Raw genomic sequence first — 11378 nt, forward strand, 5'->3', positions numbered from 1 at the left:
CCTGTGGAGGTATGGATCCTGTGGAGGTGTGTACCCTGTGGAGGTATGTTCACCTGTGGAAGTGTGTACCCTGTAGAAGTGTGTACCTCATGGAGGGGTGTACCTCTGTGAAGGGGTGTACACTTGTGGAAGTATGTTCACCTGTGGAAGTGTGTTCACCTGTGGAGGTATGTTCACCTGTGGAAGTGTGTACACCTTTGGAAATGTGCACACCTGTGGAGGGTGTACCCTGTGGAGATGTGTACACCTATGGAGGGGTGTACTCTGTGGAGGTGTGTACCCTGTGGAAATATGTACTCTGTACTCTTTGGAGGTGTGTACCCTGTGGAAGTGTGTACCCTGTGGAGGTGTGTACCTCATAGAGGTGTGTACCCTGTGGAGATATGTACCCTGTAAAGGTGTATCTGGCCCACAGAGCTGTCAGCTGGGACCTCAGCCCTCCTCTGCCTTTATGTGGGGCCCCCCTGAGGACATCCTCAAGGAGATCAGGAAGAGTTGGCTGAGTTTTTACACCCCAGGAGGGAGGAGCTGTATTATCATCCCATTTTATAGATGAGGAAACTGAGACTCCGAGAGGTGAACCTGACTTGCCCAAGTTCACTCAGCTAGTAAATTATGCTCCCCAGGATTCCGACCCGGGCTTCAAAGCCAGCATGCTGAACCATTACGCTACACGGCCCCACCTTGGAAACGCCTCAGCCTCCCTGCTCATGCCTGAAAGGTGGGTGGGGGCGATGTTGGAGGTTTCCTTGGGAGGGTCTGTCCCTGCCTCCCCTGTGGGCAACTGAATCACAGGGGCAGACAGGCCTGGGGCACCAAGGGTCCTCCCCAGGCTCTCTTCACGCTCCCTGCTGCCTCCCACCGGGCTGCCTCCTACCCACTCTTTATGAGCGAGGTGGGGACGGCTCAGTTCCACCTTAATGGTTTCTGTTGCCGGCTGTGGCAGCATGTTTTACGAGGGGTGGGGCTCGGCTGGGTGCTGGCCTGTAGCCCCACCCAGGGCTCCACCCGACAGGCTGCTGGGAGGGGTCCCCTGGAGCAGCTCGGCAATTACAGGGGTGGCAGGGAAGGACCTGGGGGCTGTGCCTGAGGCTTGGGCACCCCAGGAAACTCGGGGTCTGGGAATGCCAAGAAAGAGGGGGTTTCTAGCTCCTTTCTCTCCGTCAGTGCTGGAAGTTCTGAGGGCCAAATTCTGGCCTCCCTGGCTCTTAACCCAGCGTCAGTTTCAGAAAATGGGTTTCGTGCCCCTGCCTTGAGATCTGACTCAAGTACAGAGCAGGTAGGGGCAGAATGGGCAGGGAGGGGAGTGGGGAGAACAAGGGATGAAAAGCCACCATGTCCCCCAGGTGACTCTTTCCTCCATGTGAGCCACTGACACCTGCAGCTGAGTCATTCCAGTCCCCAAATCAGGCTTCTCCTAAAGCCCCTTCAGCATTCCCACGTGCCTCTGGAAGCAGGCTGGTCCCAGAGCACTGCCTAGTACGCCCATCCTGGAAAGGCACTTGAGCCTTGGGCCGACCCGGAGGTTCTTCCAGATCTCTAACCCTTATTTATTGTAATCTTAGTCCTCTTGTCCTGCCCTTCCTGCCATTCACCAAGGCACCCACCAGAGCCTGTTTAAGGGCAATAGACTCATCCCTTCTCCAGGGAGGGTCCCAGCTTTGCTTCAGATGCCTGACTCCAACAGCGTCCAGTCTCCCACTCTCCTCTGCCCAGCACCCCTTCCTTTTTGCCATCCCCAGCTGCCTCTGGGCAGCTTCCCATCTCTCCAGCCCCTCTCTAGCCTCTGCCACCCAGCCGTGGCCCCAAAGGAGCCAAATCCAAGCACTCACAGTGGGCTCTGGGTCATGGCCACCATCACCGCTTCGGGGAGTCATTCAGCCTGCAGCTCCCCAGGAGCCTCCGTCGAGGTATAAATACTCCCACATGCCTGGACCAGCCCCCTGCCCGAGTGCTGAGGCGGGGCTGTCTCCCCAGGCCAGGCAGGTCACATGCCCCATAAATGCCACAGGACCACAGGCCCTTCCTAGCAGCCCTGGGGAGGCCAACTGGAGCCTGACCTCTCTGGATGGATGGGTGGATAGATAGATGTATTTATGTATGTAAAGATGAACAGTTGGATGAATGGACAGATCATCGGATGGAGAGATTGATGGATGGACAATGGATGGATGGAAAGCTGGACAGACGGACAAATCAACAGATAGAAGAATGTTTTATTGTTTTAAGTATTTTTATTTCTGTGAGTATCTGTAGTGTAAAGGATAAATAGTTATGGGATAGATGGATGGATGTTCTTGACCTACCCGTGAATGTTTATTCTGTTTTTTTTTTTTTTTTTTGAGACAAAGTCTCACTCTGTCACCCAGGCTGGAGTGCAGTGGCGCAATCTTGGCTCACTGCAAGCTCCACCTCCCAGGTTCAAGCGACTCTCCTGCCTCAGCCTCCCAAAAAGCTAGGACTACAGGCAGGCACCACCAAGCCTGGTTCACTTTTGTATTTTTAGTAGAGACAGGGTTTTGCCATGTTGGCCAGGCTGGGGATGTTTATTTTGTAGATGGAAAGAAAGGGATGTTTGGTTTCAAAGAAACAAGAAATGCTACCCCTCAAAGCTCCTATCCATTCCTTTCTGAGACCTACCTACTAGGACCCCTTCTCTCCTCTGCTAGTCTGAGAGATCAGCCCTATTGGGTTCTTCCTACTCCTTAGATGCTCCTTGCCAGAGACCTCCCACCTAAGCATCCTCAGCTCCCAGAGATCTTTTGCTCTCCCTCGTGGGTGTCATTCATGGTCTGCCTCTTCCACCCTCCTGCCTCCCTGGCTACTCTGGAGTCCAGGCTGTGAGGCTGTGAGCCTACCCCAACATCTTGCTCTCAGAAGCAAGGTCAGCAAGCTTGCCCTGCCAAGGTTAGTGGGGGAGGGGAATTCCCAGTTCCAAAAACATAAAACCCTTGGACAGGCAGTTTAAGGAGAAGGTTCTCCCACCTCCACCTTCCCCAGGTTCTAGAGATGGGGTCTTGCTTTGTTGCCCAGGCTGGTCTCAAACTCCTAGGCTCTCGCCTCGGCCTCTGGAGTATATGAGACTAAAAGTGCATGCCACGGTGCTCACCTATTCCCAGGGATTTTTGAAGCCATGGCTGAGTCTGATGGTGAGAACTGGCCTGACCTAGGACTTGGAGGTGGACAAGGTGACCTAGAACCACTGAGGGCTTGACTGGAAAGCTGGGCTTTTGAGAAGGAGGAACTTGTTGCCCGCTTGATCCTTCCAGGCGGCAGTGTTCAGAAAGCAGTGATCTGAGGCCTTAGACATTGGTTTCTAGAGAAGAAAGTTCCCTGAAATCCTCAGTCTGCCCAGCTGTGATAGGGGCCAAAGAATGGCTGATAAGCTGGGGCATGAGTGAAGGACCAGGAGGCTTTTGCACAGATGGTGAAGCCTTGCCTTCATCCCTCCTACAACAAGCTTCCTCCAGCTACACTGGCTGAAGGGGATGGAGAAATGGGCTAAGGTATGGGATGAAGTGGCTGACCTCTAAGCACTCATTAGCTCTGGGTCCCTGTGGCCCGGAAGTCCTACCCCTGTAATGAAGTCACCCAGGGCTGAGCCCAATGGTCCCACCCCCAGCCTCCTGTGGGCCACGTAGGTAATTGGCTTTGGAGCTGATGGGCTGTGGCAGTGATTGGCAGCAGAGGATTTGATCTGTGAGACTAACAGGGATGTTGGAGCTTGGTCTCACCTCCCCCGTAACCTGGCGTTATCATCTCCGGAAGCCTTCACTGCGCCCAGATCCTGGCTTCCCTACAGAATCCCCCTTTTCCCTCACAGTGAGTCCTCCTGACCAAGGACTGCAGGAAGGTCCTTTCCCAGCTCTTCTCTCAGTGTGGGCTAGTCATGAGAATAAACCTCGTTCCCTCCTTTATAAAACGGAGTCCACATCTTTGCCCTACATACCTCACCTGGCTGTCCTGGGGACTGAGTGAGAACAAGAATGTCAAAATCCTCAGAAGTTAAACCAGCACCAGCTTGTCTGGTGCCCCCCTGCTTCCTCCCCTGGAGTCCCAGGCCTGTAGGATTTCAGGAGTGGGATGGGGCTGAGTGAGATCTTTTTACCTTCAAACATCTGCCCTTCCTTGGGGTGTGCCCCAGAGGGATGGTCAAGAGGGCCCTCGTCCTGCTTGTGCGCTCGCTCTTTGCCTGTCCACCTGAGTGGGGGCAAAGAAATGGCCCAGGATCCCACTGTCCGTTGGGCCAGGGGCCTCTCACACTCTGTACGTATCATTATCAGAACTGCTCATTAATACCAGTCTATTATTAGGGATATTAATTCTGCCACCACTACTAATAATACAGATTTAGTACAAGACAAATACATACTGGTCCACCTCCTCCCCCAATGCCATCTTGCACAGGGGATGGGCAGGTGGTTATCTCCTTGAACTTACTAAGCCTTGGAGTGAGAAGTGCACTGGGAGGCCCTCCCAACCAAGCCCCTCTTTATTTGACAGATGGGGAAACCGAGGTCCCACCAGTGGGAGAGATTGTTCCCTGCTATGCAGGCATCTGTGCGCTGCTCCTTCCTCCAGGTGCTGGGGCTAGGGGAAGCAGCTCTGAGCACCAAATCATGTCCCTGGAGAAGGGGCAGGCTCTGGGGGCATTTTCCTGAGCCCATCCAGCTCCTTGGCTCCAGCTGCCATCTTTCTCCCTTGACCACCCTCAGATCATCCTGGGTTTGGCATTGCCACCCCAAATAATTTTTTCTCCAAAACCCTTCCCACTTTAGGCAGATTGGGCACACTCACGGGAAGGCACAGAGAAGCAGAGCCACCTCTATGAAGCCACATGCTCTTGGTGCCCTACGTGGGCTCCAGAAACCCTCTTCAGGGGAAGCCAGGGACACTACCCCCACTGACAGCGAAGACTGCTGTGGTCACTCCGGGCCTGCGTGGAGGAGGGGTGCTAAGTGCAGAGTCTGATAATTGGGTTTTCTGATCACAGCGATGTGTGTGTGTGTCCTTCCTCATGTACATTCTATGCCTTCCGAGACTGATGGGCTGGTGCAGTCTGGGACATGGCTATGGAATTTACAAGTGTAAGTGGGACCTCCAACTGTCTCCAGGCAATCTGGTTCCAGGGATGCACCCCATTCTCATTCTGTGTGTGTGTGCGCACACTTGTGTGTCTGTGCGTGTGTCTCTGTGTGTGTCTCTCCATATGTATATATGTATGTGTGTGTGCATGTATCTCTGTGTGTGTGTCTGGGTGTGTGTGTCTGTGTGCATGTGTCTCTGTGTGTGTGTGTCTCTGTGTGTATGTGTGTCTCTGTGCTGTAGTTTCTCAGAGGCAGTGGGGGGAGCCCTGAAGGCCCCAGAGGGTGTATGAGGGCAGGATTTGGAGCTGACTGACCATGCATCCTCCTGTGAGCATGGGGTGGAGGGCGAGGGTCAGACCTTGCAGTGGGCTCTCTGTTGCATCCTGGAAGGGGATGGGAGGGTCTTGAGGGGTGCCTACCCCTGGAAGCTTCTAGAGTAGCTGTGAGAGCACGGGTTCCCTTTTCTCCATGACTCACAGCTGGCTCTCCAGTCAAGTTCCCCAAGAGATTACGATTCAGTGAATTCTCTCCCTGGCCCCATTAATCTGAGCTGACTAAGCAAGGGCCACAGGCAGGGTAGAGACCCGGGGATACGCACTCCTAATCAACCCTAAAAGTCCCTACTCCTGCTTCCATGCCCTCTCTTCCTTGGCCCGCCATGCCTAATAGGATCAGTTACACTCCCAGCCCCCTGAGAAAGGCTGCCCCGGCCCCGCTTTGGGGCTCTATGAGTGTGTCTCTCCATCCCCCCTTCACTGCCACATGCCCGCAGTGTGGAGGTCTGTCTGGACGCCAGCCCTCTACTTGTCTTGTTGCATCTGAACTCATTTTTACTGTTTGGTGAGCATCCAGCCTTTATGGCCCAGATAGGATGAGGAAGCTAAGGGCTGCTGCAGGGATGATCTTGTCCTGCTCGTTTTGTCTATCGGCGTGGCTCTGGGCTTTTCCTCAACGCTCAGAGAATCTGGGGGACACCTCAGAACTTGGTGGGGATGCTGGTGAGGGGTGTTAGACTCCAAGGGAACCTGTGACATAGGAGGAGATCCATCCTGAGGAATGGAACGGGAGGGGGAGATGGGGATAGGAGTGTGGTTGGAGGTAGGAGTGAGGAGATGAGGTAAGGAGGAAGGAGCAGGATGGGGTGGTGGTGATGGAGGCAAGTTTGGGGATGGGGATGAGTAGGAAGGGGGCTGGGCTGGGATTGAAGATGGGAATGGAGATAGGTTGTGATGGGGAAAGAGACAGAGATGGGTGGAAGGGTCAGGGATGAGGATGGAGCTGGGCACAGAGAGGGAGGGAGGGGCAGGGATGGAGATGAATAAGCTGGAAAGACCCAATGTATTCTGGAACCATGTGGTTGGTGCTTTTGGGAGGCCCTCTCCCAGAGGTCATCTTGTCTTTCCCCAGCTCCTGGAGGTCATCTCATCCTTCCTCAGCTCCTAGGCATGTTACCAGCCCAACCCCACCCACCCCAGATCAATGGTTGCCTCTCCACTCAGGAAACCACCTCCTGTGGTCACACAGTCCAGTCAAACTCAACCTAAAATTCTGAGAACTTTCTCTGAACTCCGTCAATCACTCCTGCTGCAGAAGCCGATCCTGGCTTCCTGAACTCCCCTCTGCCAGCCACAGCAGGGATGGCAGGCTGTGATTTGGAAGGACAGAGGGGAGGGCATACCTGCAGGACCTCGGTCCCCTCCATCCTTCTGTTATAGGAGGATGGGGAGGCAGGCAGAAGCGGACCGCAACTTCGTTAGAATGTGGAGTCAGAGAGAATAAGAGGGGCAGTGAGAGTGGGGCCTTTCTGTCCCTGCCAGCGCCCAAGCAACCAGGGCATTTCAATGTGACTTAGTCTCTGCCTATGTGCCTGGGCCTTGTGCAGGCAATGGGGGTTCTGCTGGTCCATGAAGACCAGGTGTCAACTCAAGCCAGAAAGGGAGAGGTTAGGCATCAGGAAGGACTTCTTGGCTAGAGAAGGTGAAGAGTCCAAGGAAAGAGGCGATATGTTGGTTTCTCAGAGGCCAGATGGGACTCTCTAGGGGATGGGGGGAAAGGAAGGCTTTCCCTGAGGCAACGGATGGCACATGACAGAAGGCGCATGTCACCAGCGGGCTTTCCCCCTTGTCTTTAACTTTCCTAAGCCTTCTCGCGATGAAGCCTTCTCACGATGAAGACGGCTGTTGGTTGGGGGCAATGTGGCGTCAGTGCGTGGATGAGACAAAGCTGGCGAGCAGGGAGGGGTCCTAAGCCCCCTAATTTTTCTCTAGTTTCCCAGGACCCACTGGTCCAGAGGATTCTGGGGCTCCCTGAGCCTCTGGGAAATAAAGTCCTCTGAGAACTCCCTGGTATTCCTGGGAGAACAGGTTCCTGGCTCTGGGAGTGAGTGAGGCGCCGGGCCTGGGGGTGCAGCGTGCCTCGGCAGGCCCTGGAGCCGGGAGCTGAGCTCGCACAGGCAGCGCGGGCGGGGCTGGGCGGGGAGCCGGCAGGACATGCGCCTCTCCCTGTGGCTCCTTCGCCTTTGAGGATCCCCAACCTGGGGCAGCCCTCACCCTCTCTGCCCCTCTCCAGCACTCAGCCTGGCTCTGTCCCTGCCTGGCTCACCCTGGACCCCTCACAGAGCCGCAAGAGAAAGGGACCAGGATAGGAGGCGCTGCCCCTTCCCCCATCCACTCGGGGTGCCCTTGTACTGCCTGTGTCCTGTGGTCAGGGAATGAGCAAGATGGTAAAAGGTTCTGAGCCAAGCCCGGTGGGGACAGGACTGCAGTGCAACGCCGCCCTTGGATCCGAGGAACTAGTGTTCCTTGGTGCGGGAGGAAGAAGGCTACTGGGCAAGCAGAGCGGGACTCTGCAGCAGTAAAGACTTCAGAGAGGTTCCAGGAAGGACTTCATATTGTGAGGAAACTGACCAGATTTTCTCCTTCAGGGATTAGGAGGGGCAGCCCTGCCCGGTGTGGGCAATGACTGGCATAAGGGCAGGGGATGGATAGGATGACTTCCCAAGAGGAGCCCCTCCGCCCGGGTCCCTTCCCACTGACCAGTTGTGCATTGCCACAAAGCACATCCAAACATCCTCCATGCCTGTAGGTGCCGAGAGAAGAGGCAAACACGCCCACTTGTTAGAGTCTACTCCATCCAACGGGCTTCTTTGGATATTTAGGGAGGGCCTGGGGGACTCCACGGGGAATGCCAGAACCTTATCTGAGCGGGTAGTGGGTGGGGAGGAGTCGGGGGAGCTGGCAGGGGCTTCCTGCTGCTTCGGCCATTTCCCTAAGGGCCTTCACTCCCCACATCCCCAACTCTAGGCCCCAAAGGCCTAAGGGCTCCCTGCCTGGCCCAGCTCTGCTCACCAGGACTCTGCCTTAGGGGTCTTGCGGGAGACAAATGGAGTTGGGGATAGGAGGTGACTCTGCCCTAAGCCCGGCATCAACTCCTGGCCACAGCACCTGTTTGCCACCTGTCTGCTTTGCCACAAGGTGCACCATCTCCTTTCTGCAACCCAGGCCTCTGCATGGGCCCAGGCATCTAGACCCTAGCCCAGGCTGCGTGGAGATGTGGAGCGATTCCTTGATCTGCACACACCCTTGGTGTTCCCCAGCTCCCAGAGCTGGGCTCTCCGGTCTTCACCTGGAAAACCACTAGATGGAGAACCTGGCCCCCTGCCTTTCAGCTCTAGTTTTCCAGATCTAACACTTCTGAGTCCTCATTTCCTCCCAGCACAGGGTGGGTGAGCACATCTCCAACACACAGAGACACACACACAATCCAGCACACCCGAGAATGAGACCCACACCGCAGCAAGAGGGGTTAAAGTTGGACAACCTAGAAAAGGAACTGGAGGGGGGCGTGGGGGAAGGGGTGCCCCTTGGCCTCCAGGCACTCACCCGAATTCTGAGTCTCCCTTGAGCTGCAGTGAGAATGTGGGGAGCACCCAGGTGCTCCCAGTCACTCCTGAGCCCCATTAAAAAGGCGAACGCCCGCCCCATGCCCCAGCCCGGCTCTGCTGGCCTCCACGGCTGACTTGGGCCGGGGCTCCTCTTACCTGCTCAGTGAAGCAGGTCGGCGTGGGGGCCCGGGTCTGGGGGGCCAGGAGCTCTGTCCGTCTGTCAGTCCGTCAGCTCGGCCGTCCTGTGTCTGTGCTGACATCAGGTGAGGGGAGGCAGCTGCCAGGTGAGCCAATAATTATGATATCAGCTTCCCCTTGCCCGGAGGGGCTGCTGCCAAAACGGAGAGAAGAGAAAGGTGACTAAGAAGCTAGTTTGCTCCTTGGCTCTTGTTTGACAGGTACCGGCTCCCGTGCCCGCCCCAGCCGCACCCTGGCCCCCCCCCCCACCCCTCCCTCCTCCTGAGCTAGCCCAGGCCCCCTCCCCTGTCCCTGCCAGTGGGCACAGCCTGTGGCTTGTAGAGGAGGGGGTGGTCCCGTGGCCCCCGCCTGCACTCCAGAAGGGGGACGTCGCCCCCCCTCCACAGGTGGGGCACAGGCCTGTTGGAGCGTGCACGTGTGTCGGGAGAGCCTGGCCGCCATATGTATGCTCACGGAGCCCACTCACGAGGTTCTGGGGAACAGCACTGGGTGGCAGCCCAGGGTTCTCTGAGGCACGGCATGGACAGGTTGGTCCCTTCAAAGGCCAAGCATTAGCACAGATGTGCTGGGGACTGTCTGTCCATGGGGCCGGCCATCTGTCAGTCTCTCCACAGCTCCCACAGCACCTCGAGGGTGTCTCCTTGTGGGTGGGGGCGTGTGCACCCACTGGAGCATGTGCTGGTGACTCCCATCTCCCTCTCCCTCAGGGGGAGATACACGCGAGTCTGTCTGCATCTCTCCCTGGGTCTGTACATCTGTCTCCTGGGTGGGCGTGTGTCTGCATGTCTTCCCCTGTGTCTGCGTCTCTGTGTCCCCAGACCCAGGCCTGTGTGTCGTCCGTGTGTTGACATGCTCATGTCTGTGCACATGTCTCTGCTGTGGGTCAGCAATCTAGTCCTGTGTGAGCATGTGGGTGTCTGTGGGGGTGGAGATGGGGGCTCCCTGCTTCTGTGTCTTCATCCCAGGCTACTCTTCACGATTTGGAGGATAGAAACAGAAACCTGAGTGGCTGTTGCCCTGGTCTCTGGCCCCTTAGAGTTCATGTTGAGGGTGAAGCCCCAGGAATTGGCCTCCCTGGTCCCAGCTGGACTCAGGCCTGGAGCCTGTCCTTGCTCCCTGACAGCTTTCTCTGCTGTTCCCCCAGACCCTGTCCTCACCTCCTCCTCTCTGCTTCCTTTTCATCTCCTTTGCCCTCCATCCCCTTGTCTCCTGTGCCTGGTCATTCTTTCCCTCCTCCGTCTCCCTGACCCTTGCACTGGCCTCTAAGCCCACTTGTGTCTCTTCCTGGAGCTAAAGGCTCTAGGGACCTAGTACCAGCACTGCTGCCCAGCAAGTTCTGGGATTTGGCTTCTGGCCTGAGGGTATGGACAAGTCAGCTCTTCCCCAGTGACTACCTCATTCCAAGGAGAGAGGTAATATCAACCCTGGCCAGGGGACAGTGGCGGTCATCTGGCACAAGGGTGGAGCATACTAAAACATTTAGAGAGTTCTTAGTCGAGGCGGAAAATGTTCTGTACTAAATATCCATTTCAGAAGAGAGGGTGCAGGGGCAGACAGCAATGAACCCATTTGTAAGTGATGGTTAGCTGTGTGATCTTCCATACTCCCCACTCTGAGCCTCAGTTTCCTCATTTGTTAACAAGGGAGTAATACCCACAGGGTGGCTGTGAGGATTAAATAAATTTATATGTCTAAAGTTCTCAGCACAACCCCTTGTATATAGTAGATGCTCAGTAAACAAGTGGCTCCTTTCTCTTCACCAAGGCCAGTGGTGCTGGGAAAGAAATGAGGACATGCTGGCATGCCCACTCCGGTATAAGAATTGTGTTCTGGAGTTAGGACGGGGAGCCTGACTCAATCCACCTTTCTCTGGGACTCACAGTAGCAATCAAAGCTCTGCTCCCTTAACCCTAATAGTCAACGGAGTTTCACAGTGAAAGGGCAGCTATCAAGACCTGGGTGTTTGCTAATTGCTTCTATCTGATGTACACAGAGCTAATTGTTATTTCTAGACTCACAGGTATTTCTGTATGGATACTCTGGGCACAGAAAACCACAAAAGTTGTAAGTTGAAGGCTGCCATGGTTGCTATCAATGAACATTATTCTGAAAGCCCCAACCAGTACAATAAGAAAAAGAAATAAGGCATTAATATAAGAAGGAAGGACGCAAAACCTTCAAGAATTACAAATGTTGTGCTTATCTAGGAA

General features: G+C 55.4%; 1 protein-coding gene across 1 annotated transcript in view; it reads right to left on the minus strand.

The window, feature by feature from the left end:
- Window positions 1–9222, minus strand: part of FOXN1 (forkhead box N1) — a 30957-nt gene extending 21735 nt beyond the window's left edge. The window contains exon 1 of the mRNA XM_032163214.2: window positions 9127–9222. The gene's annotated coding sequence lies outside the window, so the exon portion shown is untranslated. The remainder of the gene's footprint in view (window positions 1–9126) is intronic.
- Between the last annotated feature and the right edge of the window lie 2156 nt (window positions 9223–11378).

Source organism: Hylobates moloch, unplaced genomic scaffold (genome assembly GCF_009828535.3).
Source record: "Hylobates moloch isolate HMO894 unplaced genomic scaffold, HMol_V3 SCAFFOLD_10, whole genome shotgun sequence".
Taxonomy (NCBI): Eukaryota; Metazoa; Chordata; class Mammalia; order Primates; family Hylobatidae; genus Hylobates; species Hylobates moloch.